We start from the raw sequence: 26,261 nt of genomic DNA on the forward strand, positions 1-26,261 counted from the left end.
CGTTTTGCATCACATGATAAGTAATCTATAAAAACAGTACCTATCAATAAATCACCAGTTTACAGTCGTCCGTGGGACTACCTTTGCTCGTCCGCTGCACAATATCCCTAAGTATGTGTACCACCCGCAGCAGCTTATTCCATTGGTTATAAGGTGAAGTTCTGTTTTTGAGAGTGTGCTACTACCTACGGCAGTGGCTAGACCGCGACCTGACAAATGGTATCGACGCGAAGCAACTGTAGCTGTGAGTATCGTACAGGCGTGGATAAATTGAGAGACGACAGCAAGGAGGACTGGGGAAACAGGGATAGTACACATCCTGGTCCCATTTGAATAGGATATATGCGATATTATTAATTAATCAACTTCTGACGGGCCAGCCACTGACAGGACTCGAACTCACTACCTTCCACAGTTTTACGTGGCTTTTGGTTGCACCAGGAACGAGCTGATGCTGTACTTGTACTCCCCTTCGCCCGAGCCGCATGTGTGTGAATAATACTACACCGATACCTTTCGATACTACCTTTGGACGCTATACAGTGCAAGTTGCGCAAGCAAATATGCCAAAGTCGCGTACATAGCAAGCAAGGCTTGCGCACATGAGCTTTTCTTGGCGTGCTGCACGCTGCTATATCACACTGCGCCATGGTGCCGAAACTCGCCGAAAGAAAAGAGAGAGAGAGAGAGCACGCAAATTTGCCCTCTTATAACGTGATAAATTGCTCGTGAGCGCCGTGGTCGTTTGCGGCAGCTTGTAATTAATGTTTCGGCCCTCCTCGTAACTGCATTAATTAGGAAGAGAATTTGCGTGGCTAGGAAGGTGAGATACCTGCGCTCGTAAACTGTGTTCGTGGGTGCTATGCGGCTCAGGGTGGTGACTGAGTCGAGAGCAATTTCTGACTATAACCAGTTACTTTTCACAGTGACGGGATACTTTTGTGGGAACGTAACTTGTAACTGTTGCCTGTTACCACTTTCGGCTAAAGTAACTGTAAAATATAACTGTGATTAAGGTACTAGGGTAGGGCCATATTTTCTAGCTTAAACAAGGCTCGAAGCTCTGTTGCGCTTCACATTTAACCCGCTGCCAATGCATCCTTTCGCTTGGATACACTTAAGATGATTTCATTTCTCTATTGAATGCTGAAGATGTGCCGGCGCATAATGTTTGATCATATCTGCTACTAAACTTCATGTAGCTGTCGTCGCATTTCGCAGCCCGTCTCTCGACTGAAGGCGTCTTGAGCGGCACTGGGTCCAACGCAGTACGGGGGCTGGGTGTGCCACGAAAGTCGGAAGGTCTGCCATCACTGTCTCCAATGTACTCCTCAAATTTATTTCCGGTGACCACACGTTACGGTCATTTTAGATCAGTATCAGTACACAACATTATTTTCCATTGGCCAGCATTTACATACTAGTCACCTTCGTATCCTTAGACGATAAGAAGTATCAGAACCATCATCTTGTTATGTAACCCTTGGAGACGCTCCCCCGACGCAAGACGTCTGTGACTCTTGCTGTTAAAGGTGGGAACAAAGTGGCCTCACGGCGTTGCAGGATAGGTGTTCTCCGAAATCACGTAAATGTTGGCTGCATTCAACAGCTTTTGTTTTGCTCGGTTGGTCGGCTGGTGGTCTCTTACTGCAAAGCGGTCTGTTTAGCAGCTAGTATTCTATCTTGATTTTACCCATTTGTAAGCTTAAATTCAATCTTCCGGCGTATTGTTCTATGGAGAGGAAGCACTATTAGAGCACTATGTCTTCTGCGCATACTACCGAATCTAAACTATTTTTCTGATTGAAGTAACATGTCTCTTCTGATTGCTTGATGTGGCCTTGGAGGATATTGTCGAATCCTGTCGGAGGCTGCGGAGTACTGTCTGTCAACCCTACCGAAGAGTTCCTCCATGAGCATAAGAAACTAGTTTGTTCCTTGTTATGGTGCTCGACGGAGCAACCTCATTGATGAAGGGAATACACCAGGGTCCCCGTACCGGTGCACTGCCCATCAAATCCAAAGAATGTTACGGATAGGACACATTCTGCCAATACGTGTGTAACAGTCCCAGCGCCTGCAGGTGGGGCAACCCGGAGTGATAGGATTAGACTAATAAGATTGTGGGCAAGGCGAAGGATGAAGGAGTTTCAACTGGGATTTGGGCATTCCTCGGAATTCTGTTTCATTGAAGATTAGGACACGGTATAGTACGCCGTTATCTTGCAAGATCTGTGGTTCTTGTGTTGTCAACTGTAGGATGGGACAAGCACAATGCTTGGTCACATCACATCTCCAAAATAGCAGCAGGCAATACCACAACTTCGTCTTCCTCCCTGGCGGTATAGTACGAGGGGTGTTCAAGTCAAACCGGGACTTTTTATTTTTCGCAAAAGTAAAATGAACTTACGTGCGAGAAATTAGTTTTACTTTTCAACGTAATATCCAGCTGCACTAATGCACTTGTCCCAGCGTTTCACGAAGGCTTGGATGCCAGCAGCGTAGAAATCCTTACCGGCGCGTAGCAGCCATGATCGCACCGCATTCTTGACATCGTCGTCGCAGCTGAAGTGGTGGCCCCCAAGGAACGCCTTCAGTGGCCCGAAGAGATGGAAATCGCTGGGGGCGAGGTCTGGACTGTAAGGGGGATGTGGCGGCAACTCCCATCCAAGTTCCCGTAAGGTGCGTGTCGTGAGGTGCGCGGTATCGGGCGTGCATTGTCCTGCACGAGGATGACCCCTTTGGTGATGAGGCCCGTCCGCTTTTGCTTCAGCGCCTTATGCACATCCCTGTCAACCTGGCAGTAATATGTATACTATTTATAGTGGAACCACTGGGCAGAAAACCAACATGGACAACGCCAGCCTTGTCTCAGAAAACCGTGGCCATGACCTTACCCGCAGACGGGGTGCTTCGGAACTTCTTGGGAGCTGGCGAGTCCGGATGCTTCCACTGTTTTGATGCGCGTTTAGACTCAGGAGTGAAATGGTGCACCCACGTTTCATCGCACGTGATGATCCGATCAAGGAACGGCTGTCCTTCAGTGTCGAAACGGTACCTTAGCTCTTGGGAGATTTCCAGTCTTCTCTGCCGGTCAAACACGAAGAGCTGCCTCGGGACCCAACGGGCACTAACTTTCCGAAACTGGCGGTTTTCATGAATGATAGTGTTCAACGTCGCCACAGAAAGGTCCGTCTTTCGAGCCAGTTCGAGACATGTTATCCGTCGGTCCTTGAGGATCAGGCGCTCCACAAGTTGGATGGTCTCAGGAACACTGACACTGGGCTCTGAGCCGCCCCGACCGGGATCGTCCTGCACCGATGTACGGCCGTCTCGGAACCATTTGCACCACTCAAACGCTTTGCTGCGGCTAAGTGTATCGTGGCCATACTGAGCCTGCAGTCTTCTGTGAAATTCAGATGAGTTTACGCCCTCATTCACGAGAAACTTCATGACAATTCGCTATTGGATGTGCGCGCTCAAATCGTTGTCGGCCATTTTGTTCAGCACGTGTCTTCTGTTTTGCACAAACTTCGGACCACCATGTGGTGAACGCAGAGGCCTGTCGCGTGTGAAAATGACGAAAAAGAAGTAGCGCGAGCCATTTGTACACTCAGGAGACAGAAAGTCCCGGTTTGACTTGAACATCCCTCGTATATGGGTCGTCAGACAATACGTGTCCGCCAAGCAATTCTCGGGTCTACCTATACGGAGGTAGACAATACATGTGTATTGGCATCGGAGCGGAAGACCAGTCGCACAGACGGGCTCCCCTTAACGTTTCACACGGTCTAGACTAGGACTATACGTATATGCCAACACCAGAGCGCGTGATCAGCGCGTGTCGAAGATTGACATCTGTGCTGGGCATCACCATGCAACGACCATGCGGAGACTCGCAAAAGGTTGCGTACGTGACAGTCTTCCTTGTATTGCCAACTGTAGGATGGGACAAGCGTAAGCAATGCACACTATGTATTGGCATCGGAGCGGAAGACCAGCCCCTCTAACGTTTGTATTGTTGATTGAAGATTGTGTACTCATCTTCCTAAGCTTTCCCTAACCATTTATCCCGTTTCACACAGACCGCAAAAACGAATGAATACAACCTTCGCCACACACAACTTAACGACTGCGCATGGCTCATGCAGCAATTTTGTCAGCTTTTAATTTTGATGGTGTGTTCGAAAGCAAGTGGCCCAAGAGTAAATTTTCTCGGAGCACACAATCTGTCAGAGAGGTTCGTCGAAACGAGAAATTGCACAAGGGCGCGCATGGCAGGTATGAACTGAGTTGCTGGCCAGCATTCAAGAACCTTTTCTGTGGAGTATGGCCGATTATCCAGGCGGGACAGGGATGACTGAAGAGTACAACGGTGTGCACTGTACCTCGGGCAGTCTTGGAGCGCTCTTTGTTTTTGTGCATTCAGATTTCGCTTTTGGTGCCAAGCTAGGTGGTGATGTTCTCATTTATTCTGTTTCCATTCCGTTGCAAAGCGTCGAGTTTTGTGTAATTCCCCTTTCTTTCTCTTTCTTAATAACGCGTCCAAAAGTAGCCAGTCCCGAGTGACTCGAGACTAACATCTCCATTTTATCTTTTAAAAATCAATCAATCTCGGAGCACACGATTCCATGCTACGAGAGGATGGGGGAAAGAGGAGGGTGAAAGAGGAAAAGGTGTTCTTGCTCTCGAATTCGGATAGACCCGCAGAACTATATACCTCAGTAACCTTCATCGGAATGCTCCCTGTACCAACGGTAACCGAAAGGATGATTGGCGAAGTTACTGAAAGTCGCTTTGCGGACACCGTCTCCCAACATTTAATAAATTACAATAATTTGAGAGATCGGGTTTGAGAGATACAAGTTGGCGATACCTACAGTTGGCGATACAAGATAGGCCTCATCCCAGTGGTTGGTTCCACCATTTTATACTGCGAGCAGCGGATACTCCCACAATATATAACATATTATATATAACAATATTATATATCCAAAGTTATTTCTGCCCAGATTTCATGACGAAATCTGCAAACACTCGTCAATATAGTATTGATCTCTGCCTTCGACACCAGAATCCTAAAAAAAACCTTTCTGCTCGAAACGTTAACCACCAGCAACACCACACCACCACATCGAAACTCAGCAAGATGACTTCTTGCCATACGCGTAGTATCTATACCCAGTATTTCATAACAATCTTACGTCTCATATGCAATTGTAATCCTAGCACTCAGGTGCACGTGCCTTGTGCTCAATTCCGTTGAGGCAATTTCTCCCTGAGGATGTGGATTGGAGTCCTTCGATTTCCAACGAACAGCGCAATTACGCGGTATTTGGAACAGGATTGGGCTAGAGCCACGAGGGGATAGGATGCCATAGGTGGCAGATGCGCGGGACTTTCCTCTTGCAGGTTTCCTATCGTTAATGACTCCCTTTGTGGGAATGAATGGGTTTGATTGCAGAATGGTATAGGCGAAAGGAGTCAGCCACAGATGGTGACGCATTTTGCCTAATTGCGAGTCGTCTTCTGTTTGAAAAGGCCGGACTGAATGAACGCGACAAAAGTGCGCTCAAAGTGTATAGAAGGCGGTAGCATTAATCGAGTGTAGCAGAATCTTGATTCGGGAAACCTGGACGCACTCTTAAGACAAACATTTAGGGTCTTCTCCCCGTTGGAAGGGCCTGGTGAGGTTTTGGTCGTGTATATAATTCATTTTGGCGACTTTTAAGTTAACCATTTCGTTTATTTTTATTAAATTAGGTAACCACACACCAACTCGGGACGCTAAAAAGTTTAATAAAACTTCTGAAGTGTCGCAACGCATCAACTATCAGAGACAAATTCTACGTCACAAAAGGGGAGTAGCTTTTGTCGTTTTGGGGATGCATTGCACCAACCATTATTATGCATTATGCAATGCATTATGCATTGTCGCGACCAAACATTAATCTATTCCTTTTTCGGGACTAAATAAACTAAAAATAGACTTGAAAACTACTTGTGGACTTCGGATTTAGGGGCTGATGACTTAGGATTGATGATTTATGGGCTATTTGCCTTCCTTGGGTGTAAATTTCGTCGGGGGACTAAAATTGGGACTAGTGGCGATCGAGGGGACTAATTGCAGTAATTACCCCACAATTTACTAGTTTTCTTCTTTCCTGTTTTGAGAGCGTAGGCAAAGAACTTCATTTATGCTGTTGCGGTGTGTGACGATGGAAATACTTGTCATTGGAGTCGCAATGTTATAAGCTTTCGCAAACTTGCGTGTCCGCAAACATACGTGGTTCGGATGTCAAACGGTGAAATGAAGTCGGCCTAGCACGCACATTCCCGCAGGGCATCAATTGTGACTTTGCTCACCTGTGTGATGTCGACTACGGCGAGCCCTATACCACCAGCTCCACTACCACCGACGCTGCGGATTTAGACTGCGTCAACGTTATAATTCTTTCGTCGCCCTACTTATTCTGTCTTCAAGTGTCTTACACTTGAAGCATTCGTTTCTCAAGATCTTACGCATATTTTAATTACATATAAATGAACGTGAATAATAATAAATAAAATGATAAATAAATACTGACCAAGGTATTTCCAGGCTATTCGCCCTTAAACTAAAATTTATCCAAGTCTACGTCGGGAGCAATTCCCGGAAGGTGCTACGTGCAAATTTTGTAAAGAAAGTTTCTCATTTATCGCTGATGTTTTCCATAATTCACAATCTTTCCACGAAACAGTAATCTTCAGCAGGCCAACTGCACAATCAATGAAAACTTTCCAATAATTAAAGAGTCAGCTTTTTTGGTCGTGTATATAATTCATTTTGGCGACTTTTAACTTAACCATTTCGTTTATTTTTATTAAATTAGGTAACCACACACCAACCCGCAACGCTAAAAAGTTTAATGAAACTTCTGAAGTGTCGCAACGCATCAACTATCAGAGACAAATTCTACGTCACAAAAGGAGTAGCTTTTGTCGTTTTGGGGATGCATTGCACCAACCATTATTATGCATTATGCAATTCATTATACATTGTCGCGACCAAACATTAATCTATTCCTTTTTCGGGACTAAATAAACTAAAAATAGACTTGAAAACTACTTGTGGACTTCGGATTTAGGGGCTGATGACGTAGGATTGATGATTTATGGGCTATTTGCCTTCCTTGGGTGTAAATTTCGTCGGGGGACTAAAATTGGGACTAGTGGCGATCGAGGGGACTAATTGCAGTAATTACCCCACAATTTACTAGTTTTCTTCTTTCCTGTTTTGAGAGCGTAGGCAGAGAACTTCATTTATGCTGTTGTGGTGTGTGGCGATGGAAATACTTGTCATTGGAGTCGCAATGTTATAAGCTTTCGCAAACTTGCGTGTCCGCAAACATACGTGGTTCGGATGTCAAACGGTGAAATGAAGTCGGCCTAGCACGCACATTCCCGCAGGGCATCAATTGTGACTTTGCTCACCTGTGTGATGTCGACTACGGCGAGCCCTATACCACCAGCTCCACTACCACCGACGCTGCGGATTTAGACTGCGTCAACGTTATAATTCTTTCGTCGCCCTACTTATTCTGTCTTCAAGTGTCTTACACTTGAAGCATTCGTTTCTCAAGATCTTACGCATATTTTAATTACATATAAATGAACGTGAATAATAATAAATAAAATGATAAATAAATACTGACCAAGGTATTTCCAGGCTATTCGCCCTTAAACTAAAATTTATCCAAGTCTACGTCGGGAGCAATTCCCGGAAGGTGCTACGTGCAAATTTTGTAAAGAAAGTTTCTCATTTATCGCTGATGTTTTCCATAATTCACAATCTTTCCACGAAACAGTAATCTTCAGCAGGCCAACTGCACAATCAATGAAAACTTTCCAATAATTAAAGAGTCAGCTTTTTTGGTCGTGTATATAATTCATTTTGGCGACTTTTAACTTAACCATTTCGTTTATTTTTATTAAATTAGGTAACCACACACCAACCCGCAACGCTAAAAAGTTTAATGAAACTTCTGAAGTGTCGCAACGCATCAACTATCAGAGACAAATTCTACGTCACAAAAGGAGTAGCTTTTGTCGTTTTGGGGATGCATTGCACCAACCATTATTATGCATTATGCAATTCATTATACATTGTCGCGACCAAACATTAATCTATTCCTTTTTCGGGACTAAATAAACTAAAAATAGACTTGAAAACTACTTGTGGACTTCGGATTTAGGGGCTGATGACGTAGGATTGATGATTTATGGGCTATTTGCCTTCCTTGGGTGTAAATTTCGTCGGGGGACTAAAATTGGGACTAGTGGCGATCGAGGGGACTAATTGCAGTAATTACCCCACAATTTACTAGTTTTCTTCTTTCCTGTTTTGAGAGCGTAGGCAAAGAACTTCATTTATGCTGTTGTGGTGTGTGGCGATGGAAATACTTGTCATTGGAGTCGCAATGTTATAAGCTTTCGCAAACTTGCGTGTCCGCAAACATACGTGGTTCGGATGTCAAACGGTGAAATGAAGTCGGCCTAGCACGCACATTCCCGCAGGGCATCAATTGTGACTTTGCTCACCTGTGTGATGTCGACTACGGCGAGCCCTATACCACCAGCTCCACTACCACCGACGCTGCGGATTTAGACTGCGTCAACGTTATAATTCTTTCGTCGCCCTACTTATTCTGTCTTCAAGTGTCTTACACTTGAAGCATTCGTTTCTCAAGATCTTACGCATATTTTAATTACATATAAATGAACGTGAATAATAATAAATAAAATGATAAATAAATACTGACCAAGGTATTTCCAGGCTATTCGCCCTTAAACTAAAATTTATCCAAGTCTACGTCGGGAGCAATTCCCGGAAGGTGCTACGTGCAAATTTTGTAAAGAAAGTTTCTCATTTATCGCTGATGTTTTCCATAATTCACAATCTTTCCATGAAACAGTAATCTTCAGCAGGCCAACTGCACAATCAATGAAAACTTTCCAATAATTAAAGAGTCAGCTTTTTTGGTCGTGTATATAATTCATTTTGGCGACTTTTAACTTAACCATTTCGTTTATTTTTATTAAATTAGGTAACCACACACCAACCCGCAACGCTAAAAAGTTTAATGAAACTTCTGAAGTGTCGCAACGCATCAACTATCAGAGACAAATTCTACGTCACAAAAGGAGTAGCTTTTGTCGTTTTGGGGATGCATTGCACCAACCATTATTATGCATTATGCAATTCATTATACATTGTCGCGACCAAACATTAATCTATTCCTTTTTCTGGACTAAATAAACTAAAAATAGACTTGAAAACTACTTGTGGACTTCGGATTTAGGGGCTGATGACGTAGGATTGATGATTTATGGGCTATTTGCCTTCCTTGGGTGTAAATTTCGTCGGGGGACTAAAATTGGGACTAGTGGCGATCGAGGGGACTAATTGCAGTAATTAGCCCACAATTTACTAGCTTTCTTCTTTCTTGTTTTAAGAGTGTAGGCAAAGAACTTCATTTATGCTCTTGCGGTTTGTGATAATGGAAATACTTGTCATTGGAGTCGCAATGTTATAAACTTTCGCAAACTTGCGTGTCCTGCATACGTGGTTCGGATGTCAAACGGTGAAATGAAGTCGGCCTAGCACGCACATTCCCATTCGTGACTTTGCTCACCTCTGTGATGTCCACAACGGCGAGCCCTACCACCAGCTCCACTACCACCGACGCTGCCGATTTAGACTGCTTCAACGTTATAATTCTTTCGTCGCCCTACTTATTCTGTGGCGCTTACACTTGAAGCATTCGTTTCTCAAGATCTTATGCATATTTTCATTATATATAAATGAACGTGAATAATAATAAATAAAATTATAAATAAATACTGACCAAGATATTTCCAGGCTATTTGCCCTTAAACTAAAATTTATCCAAGTCTACGTTGGGAGCAATTCCCGGAAGGTGCTACGTGCAAATTTTGTAAAGAAAGTTTCTCATTTATCGCTGATGTTTTCCATAATTCACAATCTTTCCACAAAACAGTAATCTTCAGCAGGCCAACTGCACAATCAATGAAAACTTTCCAATAATTAAAGAGTCAGCTTACAGCATTGATATCGCTATGAATCCGAAATCCAGATCAAATTGTCACGTCCCCTTCTACATAGATCCTTCATGATCGAACCCCGCACCGTTCAGAACCGCTCACAATTCAACGATGTCCGAAATATGTCAGTGCAATAAACACCCTTCGACGACAGCCAAAGTTCTTCTTTTCTGACCGTTAGCGAAGCAATCTCATAATCCCCCACGAGGGTGAAACCAGCGAACAATAAACCCCTGTTTGGAACCGCTTCACGAGGGCCAGCTCCGTTCGAGTTTAAATTAGCGCTCGCGGTTCTGGCTCTGACAGGGTCTCTTTCAAACTTTCAAGGGAGAAAGGGGGGAAGGCAGAAAGGAAAACCAACACGCGCACGGGCCTCATAGACGCCTCACTGCAAAATTGCGTCCTGCGCCTTTTTCTTTTTTTTTCTTCCTTCTCCTCGTTTTACTGAAATTTCCGAGATGCGAAACTCTCTTCGCGGAAGGGTAGATAGCGTTTTTTTTTTTTTTTTTGCCTTCCCGTGGCACTTTTTTTTTTGTCCTGTTTCTCTTTCTATATCTCGCTCGGAATGTGGACAGCACATGCTGGCGATTTCTTGGTTGTTCCCCCGGGCGTTTTCTGTATTTCCTTCCATGTCAGCATCTTTGCTTTGAAGAAGTGAGTCGTGGAGCTGCATCAGTGCAGTTGGTTAGGTGGCGTGCGGTGCGATGTCATATTTTCCGTTTATTTATTTCTTTTTGTGCGCCCGCGTTGATACGGAGAAGTGTGATAGAAAGTTTGCGTATGAAGGTCTGTACTCGCAATATAGCTGAAATGAAAGCTAGGCGTGTGGCGTCATGAATTCAGTTCGTGCATCTCATTCGTTCCCGCATCTTTTTTTCGTGGCGTACGTTTTTCGTCACTGTGAGATGCCGCTGCATGGAGATAATATTAGTGAGAGGGTCACTAGAGATGTGAGGAAGTCTAAAAACGTGGTTGTAGTAACTTCGTATCCTCGTGCGTATTCCGTCCCTTTATGATGTAAACCTGGGCTCCCACGGCGTAGAAACATGCATTATGCATTCGGTTGGTCGTGCGCCAGTGCCACAGGTTGATTGTTGCACTTGCTTCAGTTGCGCGTGTTTTGTCATTGTAAGAGGAACAGGTATAGAAGAGCCAATATTACTCGGTCCCTGCTGCTACGGTATGCCGGAGGGGAGGAGTGAATATGACGTAAGAGGGGGAACACAGTGCGGTCCACAGTACGCGTGCGTAGCCAGCGCCCTCTACAAACCGCTTCGTGGGCCCTCTTGGTGCCACATAGAACTCATGTTAAAAGCGCTAAAATTGGACAGGTCGAAACAGGAACCACACACAGCAAGCGCCAACGCTCATCAGAGATCAAGCAGACAGAGAGACGTTATCTGATTTTCACCCAAGAAATTCGAAGCCGTGTTGACGGACCGATCAGTGCGTGTCGAAGATTGACATCTGTGCTGGGCGTCATCATGCAACGACCATGCGGGGACTCGCAAAAGGTTGCGTACGTGACAGTCTTCCTTGTATTGCCAACTGTAGGATGGGACAAGCGTAAGCAATGCACACTATGTATTGGCATAGGAGCGGAAGTCCAGCCCCTCTAACGTTTCACACAGACCGCAAAAACGAATGAATACAACCTTCGCAACACACAACTTAACGACTGCGCATGGCTCATGCAGCAATTTTGTCAGCTTTTAATTTTGATGGTGTGTTCGAAAGCAAGTGGCCCAAGAGTAAATTTTCTCGGAGCACACAATCGGTCAGAGAGGTCCGTCGAAACGAGAAATTGCACAAGGGTGCGCATGGCAGGTATGAGCTGAGTTGCTTGCCCGCATTCAAGAACCTTTTCGGTGGAGTATGGCCGATTATCATGGCGGGACAGGGACGACACAAGGGTACAACGGTATGCACTGTACCTCGGGCAGTCTTGGAGCGCTCTTTGTTTTTGTGCATTGAGATTTCGCTTTTGGTGCCAAGCTAGGTGGTGATGTTCTCTGTTGTGGTGGTTGTTCTCGTGGTGGTTATTCTGTTTCCCTTCCGTTGCAAGGCGTCGAGTTTTGTGTAATTCACCTTTCTTTCTCTTTCTTAATAACGCGTCCTGGAGTAGCCAGTCCCGAGTGACTCGAGACTAACATCTCCATTTTTTTCTTTTAAAAATCAATCAATCTCGAAGCACACGATTCCATGCTACGAGGGGATGGGGGAAAGAGAAGGGTGAAAGAGGGAAAGGTGTTCTTGCTCTCGAATTCGGATAGACTCGCAGAACTATATACCCACCACAGAAATCATGCGAGCACACCTAAGTAACCTTCATCGGAATGCTCCCTGTACCAACGGTAACCGAAAGGATGATTGGCGAAGTTACTGAAAGTCGCTTTGCGGACTGCCCACATTTCATGAAGAAATCTGCAAACACTCGTCAATATAGTATTGACCTCTGCCTTCGACACCCACAATCCTAAAAAAAAAAAAGAAAACTTTCTCCTCGAAACGTTAACCACCAGCAACACCACACCACCACATCGAAACTCAGCAAGATGACTTCTTGCCATACGCGTAGTATCTATACTAGATACTATATATAGAAAATAAAGGTAACGACTAAAAACAGATAAGTCTGAGTAAAAAAAACGATGCTAAGCATCGGATAAGTAAGTAAGTAGATCTCGTTACATTATATGCAGACCTTAAAAAATATCAGCATCAGTGTCACGAGCAAAATCATTGAACTCACGCTGTACACGACTCAATGGACAATGTCGATGGTGGACAGAAGGGTAGAATAATATTGCAGAACCTGTAGGCCTATACGACACATGTCAATAAATATCACTCCAAAGACCCGTGCTATTGATTTTCCCATGGATCAGCTTGTGAAGATAACAGAAATCAAGAAACGTCATAGTCGCTGAAAATGAACACACATTAATCCTGCGGAGGATACTATCATACTTATAATAACAAACATTCCTGAAGTGTATCTATCAGACAATATGCCTATGAATTTCTTTGCACTCTCTAATTTTTTTCAGTTTGTCATATTCAATGAATTCCACACAACTCAAGCGAATTCAAGTCTACTGAGCGGACGTCATCCCCATATCATCATCATCATCATGTATATCTCTCTCTCTCTAGTCTACTGCGAATGAGCGCTGTGTCCAATGAAATAACACAAACGGGGTCACGGAATTCCTTTGTAAGTCCGGTGATAAATCCAAGAGTAGACACTGCAGTGTTGCAGATAACATGCTCGCGAAAAAAACAGACCGCAGTCAAAAATCACACTCAGGTCACGGGTTGCATTAACACGTTTAACAACGGTGACACAGACTAAATAGTTATACAACAAAGGTTTTTGTTTTCTAGTGAATGATATCATTTTCGTTTTAGCGTTATTTAGAACAAGGCAGTTCCTGGCACACCACTGCACTACCGATTCAACATCCGACTGTAATATCACGCAATCATCCCCCGTAGATACGGAGCAGAATAACCTGATATCATCGGAAAACAAAAGTATCCTGTAATGTTGCAATGATAACACAATATCGTTAATAAAAACTAAAAATAACAACGGACCTAGACTGCTGCCCAGTCAGATTCCAGATAGCGACATGAAAATATCAGAGAGGCCCGCAGACACACGTAGAATGTTTATGCGATTTGACAACTAGCTATTGGACTAGTTACAATAGGTGAATGACAGACAGTGTCCCGCTAACTTTTCCAGTAGCACAGGATGATTGACTTTATCGAAAGCTTTTGTGAGATCAAAATAAACAGTGTCCACCTGCTCACGATTTCCGAGTGAAGGTGTAACCTCATGCAGAAAGGTGCATAAATTCGACTCTACGGATTTGCCTTCCATGAAGCCATGTTGGCAATCAGACATTTTCGGGCTGAAGTACGGTGCCAAACGATTATCAAGTACCATTTCAAATACCATGGCAAACTTATTTAGTACGGACACTGGACGATAATTAGTAACGCTACAGCAATCCTCACCCTTTAGTATTGGGACAACAAGAGAATGCTTCCACTGTTCGGGAAAAATAAATATACCAAACGACAGAGAAAGGTTAAAAATGTGACATAGTGGACAAAGAAGCAAGTCTACACAACCCTTAACAACGAAGTTGGGTATGCCGTCTCACCCGGCAGTATACTCAGGTTTCAGCTTATATATCGCAGACAGCACCTCGTGCTGCTCAACAGGTGTACCACGGCAAGAAATCGTCGCTTTTTAGCAAGGGGGTTTGATTTTCGGCGACGCGACGTACAGGACATGATCTTCACCAAATTGAGCCCTCAACAGTTGTCGCTGTAAAACACGTCAGGCCCAGAATGAATTTCTCCTTTAACACGAATCCATACACATCACGTTGCACCATCGTAACAATGCCTCGGTTTACCCTTCACCTGCATTCATTTCCCCACATTCCTCAGCCATTCCTACATCATTTCAGTGACGAATCACAAACATATATCGCGTTCGGCTTTTTGTACAAAGTAGCAAAAGGCTTAGCCGCAAGAAGCAAAAGCAGCCCGTCGCAAAATTGTGACAGGGAATGCAATTTCCGCGCTGAGAGCGCACGCAACGGTGGGCAGCTAACGGAAATGAAATTTCCGATCCAAACCGTCAGAATTCCGATGCACATGCGAAGCAAATGAAAAATTCGTTCGCCGACTATTGTCTCTCTCTCTCTCTCTTTCACACAACAAAGTCCTGTCTCCGAGTTGGCAGTGTTCGTAATATTCGCGTGTCCCGCATTGTTTCCCGAGTATGAACCTCTCTGACTGGCTCTCTACGAGGAGGTATATTGCTCGCCACGTTTCTTGTGGCTACGGAATGCGAGAACGCGTCTGCGAATGCGCAACTTCTTCGCGTGATGAAGATTGTTTCGCGCCACTGTGACGGAGAGTTATGGAGACAACGGGACGTGTACCGGATCACCGGAATATGTGTTTTGGAAACGTGCTGAGAATGCGTAGGTTGGTGCCTTGATATAATTAACGCAAAGGTGCAAAGATGATAGAATTTCCTCCCTCGTGTACCACAAGCTAGCTGTCCTTGAAGAAAATCCTGGGGCGAAGTAAGGACCGAGTAATATAAACAAACAGGACAAAAACTGATATGATATCAAGTACGTCCTCTTGGGAACAAGCAACTCTATTGAAATAGTGAGAACAGTCCTAAGAAGACCATGCATATTCGGAAGTGAATACCAACGGGATGCAGACACATTTGTCCACTGGAGCTCAGTACGAGACCCAGAAAAGAAAACGAATCATCCAAGCGATGACAGATCTCATGCATTGACCCAGGAGTAGAACCCTTCCTGCCGGCTCATAGGTGCTCAAAATGAACTGGCACAGGTGCACTCTTCTAGATGACCAGCGGCACTGTACACAACTCCACTCGGTAGTCCTAAGATCATTCTAATGAGTGAGATTTTGCTGTCTGGTGTTTTCCCTGGTATTCCCCGAGCGATTTCGAGCCAAACGCTGGCACAGTTCCTCATGAGTCAGCCTAGGCTAAGATCAACCACTCAAGTAAAAAAAAAACGGACCTTACCTATGCTCACATCTCTCTATCGTGCCTAAACGTTAATTTTTTTCGCGTTTACGCCATTAACTTCTTTGGATTGATTTTTACACGCACGACGGGAACAAGAACCACCATGTTCCACAGGTCTCGCATCTGCTGTACATGCTTTTTATTCTTCTTCTCTCTCTCTCTCTCTCTGTTTTTTCAGTACAGCACATAGCAAGTACTGACATATTATTTAGTGTGATAATGTAAATTAATTAAGCAGATTAATAATTAAGAAGTTAGTAATATGACCACGCCGTAGTGCAAGATTAAGCTCATATCGTGCTTTCGGACGACAATAGTGCAGATTAGTAGGACAGGAAGCTTCGTAACAAACGGATTATTTACGACAGGGAATTTGACCTCGTCGCTGCCTGGCTGCCACAATATCCCATTTCCATTTATCCAATAACGCCGTCCAAGTACTAATAAGGCAGTTCCACTCGGAGGGAATTGACGTCTGACGTTCTGGCATGAGGGAGAGCCGGAGTTATATGTCACTGTCATCGCACACGGTACCGCCTACCTTCTGATGTGCAGGGGAAGCGTGTCGACGTCCGCCATTTTCCATTTCGTGTATTCTGTGTTCTTTTGCGCACTTTTACGTACAGGCATTAAGAGTGAAAAGTAAATAAATCCACAGCTTCGTAGACGGCAGAGTTAAACGGAGGAAAAGTTTCGGCAGTAGCATTACAGCACCGACATTTTACTTTTAAGTTACCTTCATTTTTATGCACACGAATGCGTAATAATAATAACGTCTGTTATTGTATAGGGTAAGGTCGTCTATGTAAAAGACAGTTGAACTATCTTGTTAATAGCAGTCAGAATAATCGCCTAAATTGTACCACAGTTCGTCAACTGAATCCCCAAACCTTTGAGAAATGATCCACAAATTACTGTGGTGCTAAACCAGATATTTATTTCGTACGAGCCAAAAATGACAGGCTATATATTTTCGTCAACTTACCCCACCCTATGGGTACGTTGAGGACATCAAAAAATTAATGCCGGGTTTAAATTTTGGCTTTTGTTTGGGCCGGCCGAAACGGTCAGCCACGAGTAGTGCACATGAAAACACATGGCAGTGTCACAGCATCATAACGGTGATATTTTATATATTTCATATATAACGGTCATATTTTATTAGCCGAGGAGCAGAAATGATCAAATTGTAAGTCAATGCTCGCGAAAGTTACAGATGGGACAAAAAAAGGCCCTTTTACCTCGACCACATCTGCAAAACATCGTCTCACGTCTTTAAAAAGCCACATGCACGTCAACATGTTGATTCAAAGCCCATACAACGACTGTGCTCACCCTGGCGTCACAGACGAGAAAAAGTATTGATAAGAAAATGCCACGCGAAAAACACAAACTGTCCGCAACATGCCCCGTCTTCCAGTAGCCCATATTTACCCTAGGTACTGTGTGAATTGTCTAGATAGCAACGTGATTTTACCGTGAGAAACCATCAAATTTTTTTAACGAGTGGGAGCACCTATGCAGAAGAATTGCACTTTATACGCCATACTATTCTGGACTTCTGGTTGACGCCAAATTATAATGGCTATTCTACGGAAGCAGAAGTCGCTCTCGGTAACAGACCCCTTCTTTTATATTTTTGGAAGAAGCCAGGACTTAAAAGAGCACGTGTAGCCGCCTAATCACAATCTGCGTAGGTTACTTTCTATCTTTTGCATTTATTTGTTTAATGAACAGATTCGATGCTCTAGCAGCGTACCATATATGAACTGTATCATGAATCGGTTTATATCAAAATATTATGGCAGCCTTATGTGATGTGATGTGATGTGAATAAAGAAAAAAATGGGCAGCCTTATGATTACGCAATGATTCGTATCGCTATAAAGTACGACTTCGCAAGAAAAATTACTCTATAGGCGCGGTACGTCTGCACAACCTCATCTGCCTGACGTCAGTGCCTTCGTTTCCAGTTTTAATTCTTAGCATCACACATCACACAACATGAATTCTTCTTCGTAAGTTCACTGCATCTTCCGCGATGATCTAACTCTCAGGGAACAACAAACTATGCCAGCCGAGCTTAGATATAGGCTTTTACCTGCTCTTCCTCGATTAAAGCCATCCACGATATACGAGGTGCTTTCCAATGTTCCCTCTTGGCCTAAAAGGCAATCTTTCTCTCGAAAAGGAGAGCAAGAAATGTGAAGGAAGGTTCCTCTTGCGATGCTGCGATGCTCGGCAGAAAATTGTACAACGTGCGTATTCTTGCTCCTGCCGCTGCACTCTACGATAGGATGGCCTCGTAAGGATCGATTTGGAAGCAACCTGAAGTTCCGTTAGAAGACTTACGCCTCGCATGGAGGAGCTATCCCTATGGCTACGAAAAGAGGGAAAAAAATAGCGACGGAGAGAATCCCTACGTTTCTAGTGGCCCGCGCCATGGATTGTTGAGCTGAGCTGAGTCTAATGTTGAATTCCAAAGGCAGATTCGGAGCGCTTCCGGGGGATGTTTTGCTGCTCCGCCGGGAGCAGGTCTGTTCTAGTGCCAGGTTGGGAACAGTGCCTGAGTCTTCCTTTGGGAGCTTCAAGCTAAGCCATGGTCGCTCCTAGGAGCAACCCAGACTGCTCCGTCAAAATAGGCAGATCCAACCGGAACTCTCCGTGATGTATCACTTGTCGCTCACACTTCCCATTTCCTGTCTCTTCTTCGCTAACATGGCCGCTTCGCAAAGCGTCTCCGCCGTGACTGCTATTTCGCGTCGAACGTTAGCGATTTTGCTTCTTGAAGAAAGCGATGAGTCACACATTACTAGAGCAGTGTTGGTAGGTTAAGAAGACCTTGACGTTGCAAAACATGGGGTTGTAGTGGAGCACAGGTACCTTCTTTTTCTACTTCTTCTTCCTCAGTCTCTGGTCGTCATCCACCAAGGGAGAATGGCCAGGGCTAAAATCCAAGTTGGACGCAAGTGTTCCAGTCGCATATTAGGATGACTTCCTGTAGGCCAGAGCAAACCGCTCCACAGCGGAGTCTGGCACTTGCTCCGACTCTGCCATTGGAATTGAATTGAGGTGTCCAGGGCATAGACCACAAATTCACACTTAATGGACGCTTTCACTATTTTTGAAATTGGCGCGCTCGAAACAGCACGGGTATCATACAGTCAGCTTCGGAAGGCCAGTGTTGGAAAGGTGCACTAAGCGCACAAATTTGTCCTCACAGGATCATAGATGCCGTTGCCATGACGACAATATAAAAGGACGGGATTCATGCATTGCGTTCGTTCGTGATCTTTGCGCGGCCCAAGCCGCAGTTTCCACCGGAGCGGCCTCCCATTGGTCTCCTCAAACGGTCTGCCGCCATAATTGAGCAACTCGTTTGGAGTGACCAATCAGAGCCCGCTTGGCATATTCGCGCTGCTTCAGTAGAGGAGAGAAGAGGGATGGTGCAAATTGCAGTTTCGCATCGTCAGGCACGAACGACGCAACGGATACATCTCGTTCCCTTTAAGATGTTGTCAAGGTAACGGCATCTTTCTGTCAACAACTTTATTGTGTGATTATGATTGGGGAGTTTCAAGGAGAAGTTTTCGCGCTTTCGTGCCCATTCAGACAAGCGTTGCGACTGGGCTTCTCACGGCAGCTCATGGCGAATAAGTGCGAAAAGTGTGCACTTAACGCCTGATGCACAACAAGTGATAGTTGCGCGACAAGTTGACAGTTGCATAACGTGGTGCGTGTCGAAAACTATTCATATGCCCTCCGCAAAGTACGGCTATGTGTCCCTTATGCATGCGGACATTGCCCTCACCGTCAGCCCCGACGAAGCTTCGCACTGAGCTTTTAATTTACGTTTTATGTAAACCGCACACATAATCCCCACACCTATACTTGCCTCCGAGCACCACGCTGAGGGATTAAACTTCGCCATCAACGCGTTGTTCTTTGCTTTATTTTCTTCTTCTTTTTTTAAAGATTCATTCGTTCGTTTACATTTCCCTCAATATTAAAATGTAAATACGTCAAATAGATTAACGGCGCAAGGCTCGCTGCAGAAAAGGAGGCGCGTCCCCCCAAAAAAAAAAGGACTATAATTCGATGGCCTCCATCACGAGGGCTTATGTTAATTCTCGCGGTTAGCTCTAATCCGACTCGCGGTTGCTCGTTGTGGGGGCTAATTCGTTTTAATTTTCCCCCGGCGGCCTGCATGTGAACACGGGATAAGTGGTCGCAGGCAAAAAGAAAGAAGTCTTTTTCTGCTGCATTTAGGTGGCGGGGGTGAGAACAACATAAAAGAGGCACAAATAAGAATAAACTCTTGTGGCGGTGTCTCACACGAATTCTCTTTCCTAATTGTTTGGAGAGAGATGCTACGATGAATTCAAACCGTCTCGGCGACAATCGACCTGCAAAGGTTGAGCGTTCCGGTTTCAGTTCTGTACGACCTTGCTCAATGTATTCATTAGTTTTATTGTTAATGTCTCAATTTGTCTGATATTTGCTCGTTTTCCTTTCCTCCATTGAAAAACAAAAGCGAGGGGAGGGGGGGGGGAGGGGGAGTCTACTGTGAACGCTGCAGAAACTGACAAATCAAAACTGACGCGTCAAAAAACTAAACGTTTCCTTTCCCGAAATATTTTTTCTTGTAAGCACTCCTATCTCCAGTACAACGTGAAATTTTCTGCTTGCTTCCGACTAACGTGAAACGGTGAATTGGCTCCTGAGAGTCAAATGTTTTCCAGTACAATTTGAAATGGTGCGGAACACTTCGGCAAATATGAAACCGATTCCATAAGCCTATTTCAGCAACTAACGTGCCTGCCTTCCTGGTTCCCGTATAAGCACTCTGTCCTGATTAGTGGCACTTCCAAGCTCGACACGGGCACTCTATCGCAACATTTCACCGTAACTGCCATAAAAGGCACCTTCATATTCATAAGGAAGGCATCATCACTCTTAACTATGGAATGTTTCTGGCACATACACGTGTTGATTCGTTCATTCTTTCGTTCGTTCGTTCATTCATTCATTCATTCAAATATGAGAGAATCTTTAAATATGAAAGAAGCAATTAACGCTTGTACTCCCTCGCATTGAGGTCGATGGAGGAGCGTATTTCTGAGACAACGGCAAATATGGCTTCCAAATTTCCTCCGGCCATATTGGCTTCTTCTGAAAAGAGCAACGGCATCAACCCATGAAACTGACGTAACAGACAGAAACTCATGGAACCTATCAAACGGGGTTCCATCCCTGTTTGTGTTTACACATTAGATTTCACACATTACGCAATGTAATGTGGTAAACACATTACACTGCGTAATGTGTTTAAACTTAGTTGAGAGTCTGCAGTTGTCCTGTCGACTTCTTCCTTGTTCTTGTCTTCTTGCTGCTATTCGTCATCATGAACCTGTACCAACTACGCCGGATTGTTCCTATTGTGCATCAAACAGGGAACTGATGTTGTCAATGGACCAAACTTCTGTCTTTTGTAAACAAAAAGTTCATTAGTGAAAATTAATGACGGCAGCCCTCCAGGAGGTCGCTAGTGACCCACTTCACCAAGAATATATAGCTAGTTATTGTAATTAAAAAATAATTTTATATTATTATTAAAAAATTCTGGCCACAGTTAGCGCAAATTTTCACCATCAACCAAAATTGTACCCATCCACACCAGCTTGTGTCCAAGTCAATCACCATCCCTGTGCTTCCCTGTGTATGTACCCTGCATTTTTATGATTTATACTCACCAAATTGCAGCTAAAACTGCGAATGTCAAGATTTTCTACCGCTTCCTCTCCGTTCCCATAAACGAGGCATCACGTATAACGTTATCTCATCCAAACATAGAAGCATGCTCTTGTTTTCTTTTCTTTTTTTTCTTTTTTGCAACTCTAAACCTTGAAATTATGTCTCTTAATTTTCAGTAATAAAAATCCATCCATAATTTTTCAGCGTCAGTTACGAAATGACGAGGCACGTGTTCCGTTTTGCGTATGGTGCCAAAAGATTTTCGCATCGAGAGTATGAGGCCTCTCGGCGCGCCGTACGGCGTGCTTCTGACACGCCTTCATTTTTCGAGGCTAGTGGGTCGTGAAACACATGACAGAAAAAAAGGGGTGAAGAAAGTCGATATCTGACGGGTGAAACGGAAAAGTAGCAGCCTCACGCCTGTTCGTTAAAGTAACGACGAAGACCTATAAGGATTCCCGTGTAGGAACTAAAGTATGAACGAGGAAAGGAGGAAAGTTTCGAGATTTTATTAGGAAGTTTATTACGAATTCAACCTTAAAAGCTTACGCGCTGTGTGGGTGCGTGACCAATTGGGAATGAAGAAGCCCTGAGAACTTCGCCACATATGGCACTCCTAGCCAGCCGTCATCGTGAATAATATCGTTTTCTTTCTTTACTTATTGGAAATGGGAGAGATACGCCTTTGTACGACACTTTGTATTTTTGTTGTTGTATTGTTGTTTTGTATTTTGCATGAACCGCCCCAACCGATCAACATCTGACGTCTAGAGACCCCTTCCTTGTCGGATTTGCGTTATAAATTTAAACCCTCGTCTGGATTGGTGCTTAATTGACTTCTTTCTCTATCAATGTTCGTCTACGTGTGCCTAATAAAAAACTACAGGTATGAAGACTAATAGAGTGATAAGCAAACCACATTTTTTTCGAACCACGCGCAGAACTTTTGAGAAAAAGTAAAAATATTTTGACGTGTCTTAAATTCTATTCCTTGGTCACTACATTCATTCACAACTGCTCACAACCATTGTCACCGCACACCACCAGACAAACACGTTACGCAATATATTTTCACAGTACATATAAAGAACGATAATGCTCACGCTAAGGTATATGAATGACGACCCTTCGTTTGACTCACCCTACGTGTGCTTCTTGTATCAATTATGAATAGCGTCATATCGATGCGCTTTCTCTTGTAGGGAAGAAGGCTCTGCTGGTGGGCGGAGTTCATTCATGATAAAGTACCGATTGGCTGCCTTATGCGCCCCCCCCCCCCTTATTGGTGCTATACACACACAAGGTGCACGCTAGTTCCAATACACATCGCGCACCTGTCCCAGACTTTTCCTTAATGTGCTGTGCGATCATTCCCACATCTATAATAAAGGCGACGTAAAGCACTAGTCGTGCGTGCCCGTATGAATTACACATATTTTCGCACGCTGAGAACAAACAGAGTAGTGGCTCGTCGATCGCATGCAAAGAAATGACTCCCATCAGATGTCCAAACAATGAAGAAATGTGCCAACAGAGCTCGCTAGGTATTTTTTTCTATGGCTTCAACCTTGATTATTATTTATTCGGAGTACTCGTTGCATACCCCAAGGCACTCGGCAGCAAAAGGCAAAATTGCCAGACGAAGTTCCCCAGTGCACCATCATGCTGCAGCAAGAGCAGTGCAATAAATTAATATTGCGAGTGTAAGCTGAAAGTTTAAATCATGGTAGGACTTTTTTTTTCGAATCGATCGTGTTGGTTATTCGTGGGTAAGACACTATGTTCAGAGTGCAATGGTGCAATAAAGTACACACGATGGACTCCTCTTAATGACTCAAAATTATTGAAATATATACCCGGAATGGTCGTAGAACCTTTCAGAAAGATCACACCAGCCGGAACTAATACAGAGTCAAGAAAAGAAAAGAAACTGTATTAACATAGCATGGCATGCTCGAAAGCCCTGATGATGTGCAAAATACGAGAGAACGACAAAAATATGATAGCCGTGAGTGCAAATGCAGGCACGGGTTGTTGCGAACCGCTTTTATTGATCTTTCTAGTGGTCATTGCTCGTTTATTGACTCTAGGGGTCACGTCCTTCACGAAGAAAGAGTGACTGATTTGTAAAAAAACAAAAAACAAAACAAAAAAATGGAGTTGTTAGTCCCAAGCCACTCGCTTAGCTTAGAAAGCTTATCTGTTGTAGCGGGATATATACAATTAACTGAAATGGAAATATGGCACGTTATGAGTAGGGCGCGGGAGGTCATGCAACGTGCATATCTTTAGAATACGTTCTATAACGAATATCCTAACGTTTCTTCATACATTACCACTCACGATGATATAAATCTATAATGTTTTGCGTGTCATATATAATTGCATATTTCGGCATATTTCTCTCTGATCGTTATATATTATGACGGTTGCATATTACGTCATATTTTGGCGCCGTTTGATTGAATATTACGTCATGTTTCGGTTCCCTTTCAATCGTTCCTTTAATGTTTGACGTTCCCCTTTTTTGTCACCACTCACAGGTCATGGGCCCAAAACCCGTGTGCCAGCATTATATCTAGGCTACTACGCTGCTTTCAGGCTGCTTCGTGCTACGCAATCGCTATTCGACTAGCACCACTAGCACCTAGAACGGTCTTCTCAAAACAGTGCGCGCGGCAAGTAGTCCGCGAGTTGAAAGAGGAAACAAAAGGAAAACGGAAAACGATACCCCAAGTATCCGTGGTGTCGCAACATCTTTTTGAAGACATTGACGTAAAGAATTTACTGTGCAGTCTGCCGTACTAATTTCTCATTTCTTTCTACTCGCATAAAATGAACTTGTGTCTTGGAAATGCTTGAGGTTGTGATTGATAACAATGAGGGTCTGTGTCTGTGTGCGCTGTTCTTGAATACAGCGAACAGCACAACGAAGAGCTGTTCGCACACAGCGTATAGATGAGATAGGTAGCTAGTGAATTAGCTGAAACAACATACGCCGCACATTTTTGCGCATTTTACGAGTGTTTCTTCACTGGAAAAACACATAATCTTAGGATTAGGGTTAATATTCTAACCCGGGTCGCGTCTAAAACGGGTTAAAACCTGAGTGTAGCTGCAGTGAGTGTAGTCAGTATAGCAGGCGAACTACAGTGTGAACGTACTTTCCAACTTTCAATAAAGAATGTGAATTTTTTTTCATTTGTAGGATGTTTTTTTTGGACAGTTTACATATTTATCCAGTTCCAAGCTAGGGAAGACTTTCCAGGCGAATGTCGGCACAGTTCCCCCTGAAGTCGGCCCAGGACGCATACTAACCCCCCTGTCCCCCACTCCTTCCTGCTGTCCTCTCTCCATCTGTCCTCATCTGTACGCCGCTCATAGCCACGTTGCTTCGCGGCGCTAACATGAAAGTAGAAAAAAAAAAGTTCCAAGCCAGGGCAAAACTTCGATGGACACATTCCCCGCATCAGAATATTCCTGCATATTTTGCGCATATTTTGGAATATTTTTTCGTGCACAAAATCCGGGGTTCTAGTTATGACTATACGTATGGGGACCCGCGCCCAGGCTGAATTCTCGTTACTAATCACTCGATATGGACATTTGCTCTTCCTTGCGTTTTCTGCGTTCCTCCTCTCCCGGAAAATGATTGGAGTAAGCGTTTTCACGTTGGATATTACTTCCTGCGTCTGACTCGGCGGTTCTTTTGAAAGCCATCGTTGAAAGTTCGCCGCTCTTTGAAATGTAAATGCACTGCCGTTTTCGATTCTTGCAGATGGCTCTACATTAATGTTCTGCTCTCGACGCTCTATAGCGCACGAAGATGCGTACTTATCACTTCACTCGTGAAACATGCGAATTTTATAGTAGTAGCAAACCATATACTCATTCTGAGAAGAGTGCAGGGTGTACTTATATAACATCTGCACATTTCAAATCGGGGGACAGTCATCGCGAAAACCTTGATGACGCGATTCTGCTGCGCATGTGCCTCATATATAACCCCGCCGTAAACTGCTCAAGAGGGTTTTTTTAATGGCATCTGCACATTTGTCGATTAGGCTGTCTGTGGATAATGCACTCTGATACAGTATAGAAATGTTTTTCAACGACTCTGATGCTATAGGAGTGCATGGATGATCCATGTAGAGCCGGGAGACTACAATCGGGATACACCCTGTCTCCCATCCCTTCCTGCTGTTCTATCTCCATCTGTCCACGTCTGTACGCGGCTCATGGCCACAGTTGCTTCGCGGTGCTAACACGAAACTAAAAACAAAAACAATAGAGATGCGTGAGTTTCGCCATCGCCCTGGTAAACGCTTTTCATAGAATCACCAGTGGTCGCACAGTCATTGCAAGGATCAATGAGATTACAGTTAACGTAGCTCGTGATCCTATCTCATTCGTAAAGCTGTCCGTCTCAAGCAGAGTGTCGAACCGAACCCGATCCTGAACCGAAAACCGTTATTATTCGTTATTTTGAGACGACCCGGAACTGAACCGAACCGCAATTAACCGGAACAGCACCGTTACAAAAAAAAAAAAAAAAATCGATAACCGATTCAAATGACGGTTCATGCCTTGCCAAATTACCGACTGTGGGGTAAATTTAAATTTTGGTACGTACAGTGTGACTGGTGTGTACCACATACTTTCATGTGACACGCTTTAAGAAAAAAGGAGTTGTAGCATCATAAAGAAGACCAGCTTAAAAGCGCCTCAAGACAGATTGAAAAAAAAAAAAAGTAACACGATTGGAGTCAACCGTCAGTTTGAATGATATTGTTCAGTCTCCTGA

The 26,261-nt window shown here is 44.1% G+C and overlaps 1 protein-coding gene across 2 annotated transcripts in view; it reads left to right on the plus strand.

Moving 5' to 3' along the window:
* Positions 1-26,261, plus strand: part of LOC135394000 (cell adhesion molecule Dscam1-like) — a 206,016-nt gene that overhangs the window by 34,214 nt on the left and 145,541 nt on the right. The window lies entirely within an intron of this gene.

The sequence above is a fragment of the Ornithodoros turicata genome, chromosome 5, assembly GCF_037126465.1.
Source record: "Ornithodoros turicata isolate Travis chromosome 5, ASM3712646v1, whole genome shotgun sequence".
Classification (NCBI taxonomy): domain Eukaryota; kingdom Metazoa; phylum Arthropoda; class Arachnida; order Ixodida; family Argasidae; genus Ornithodoros; species Ornithodoros turicata.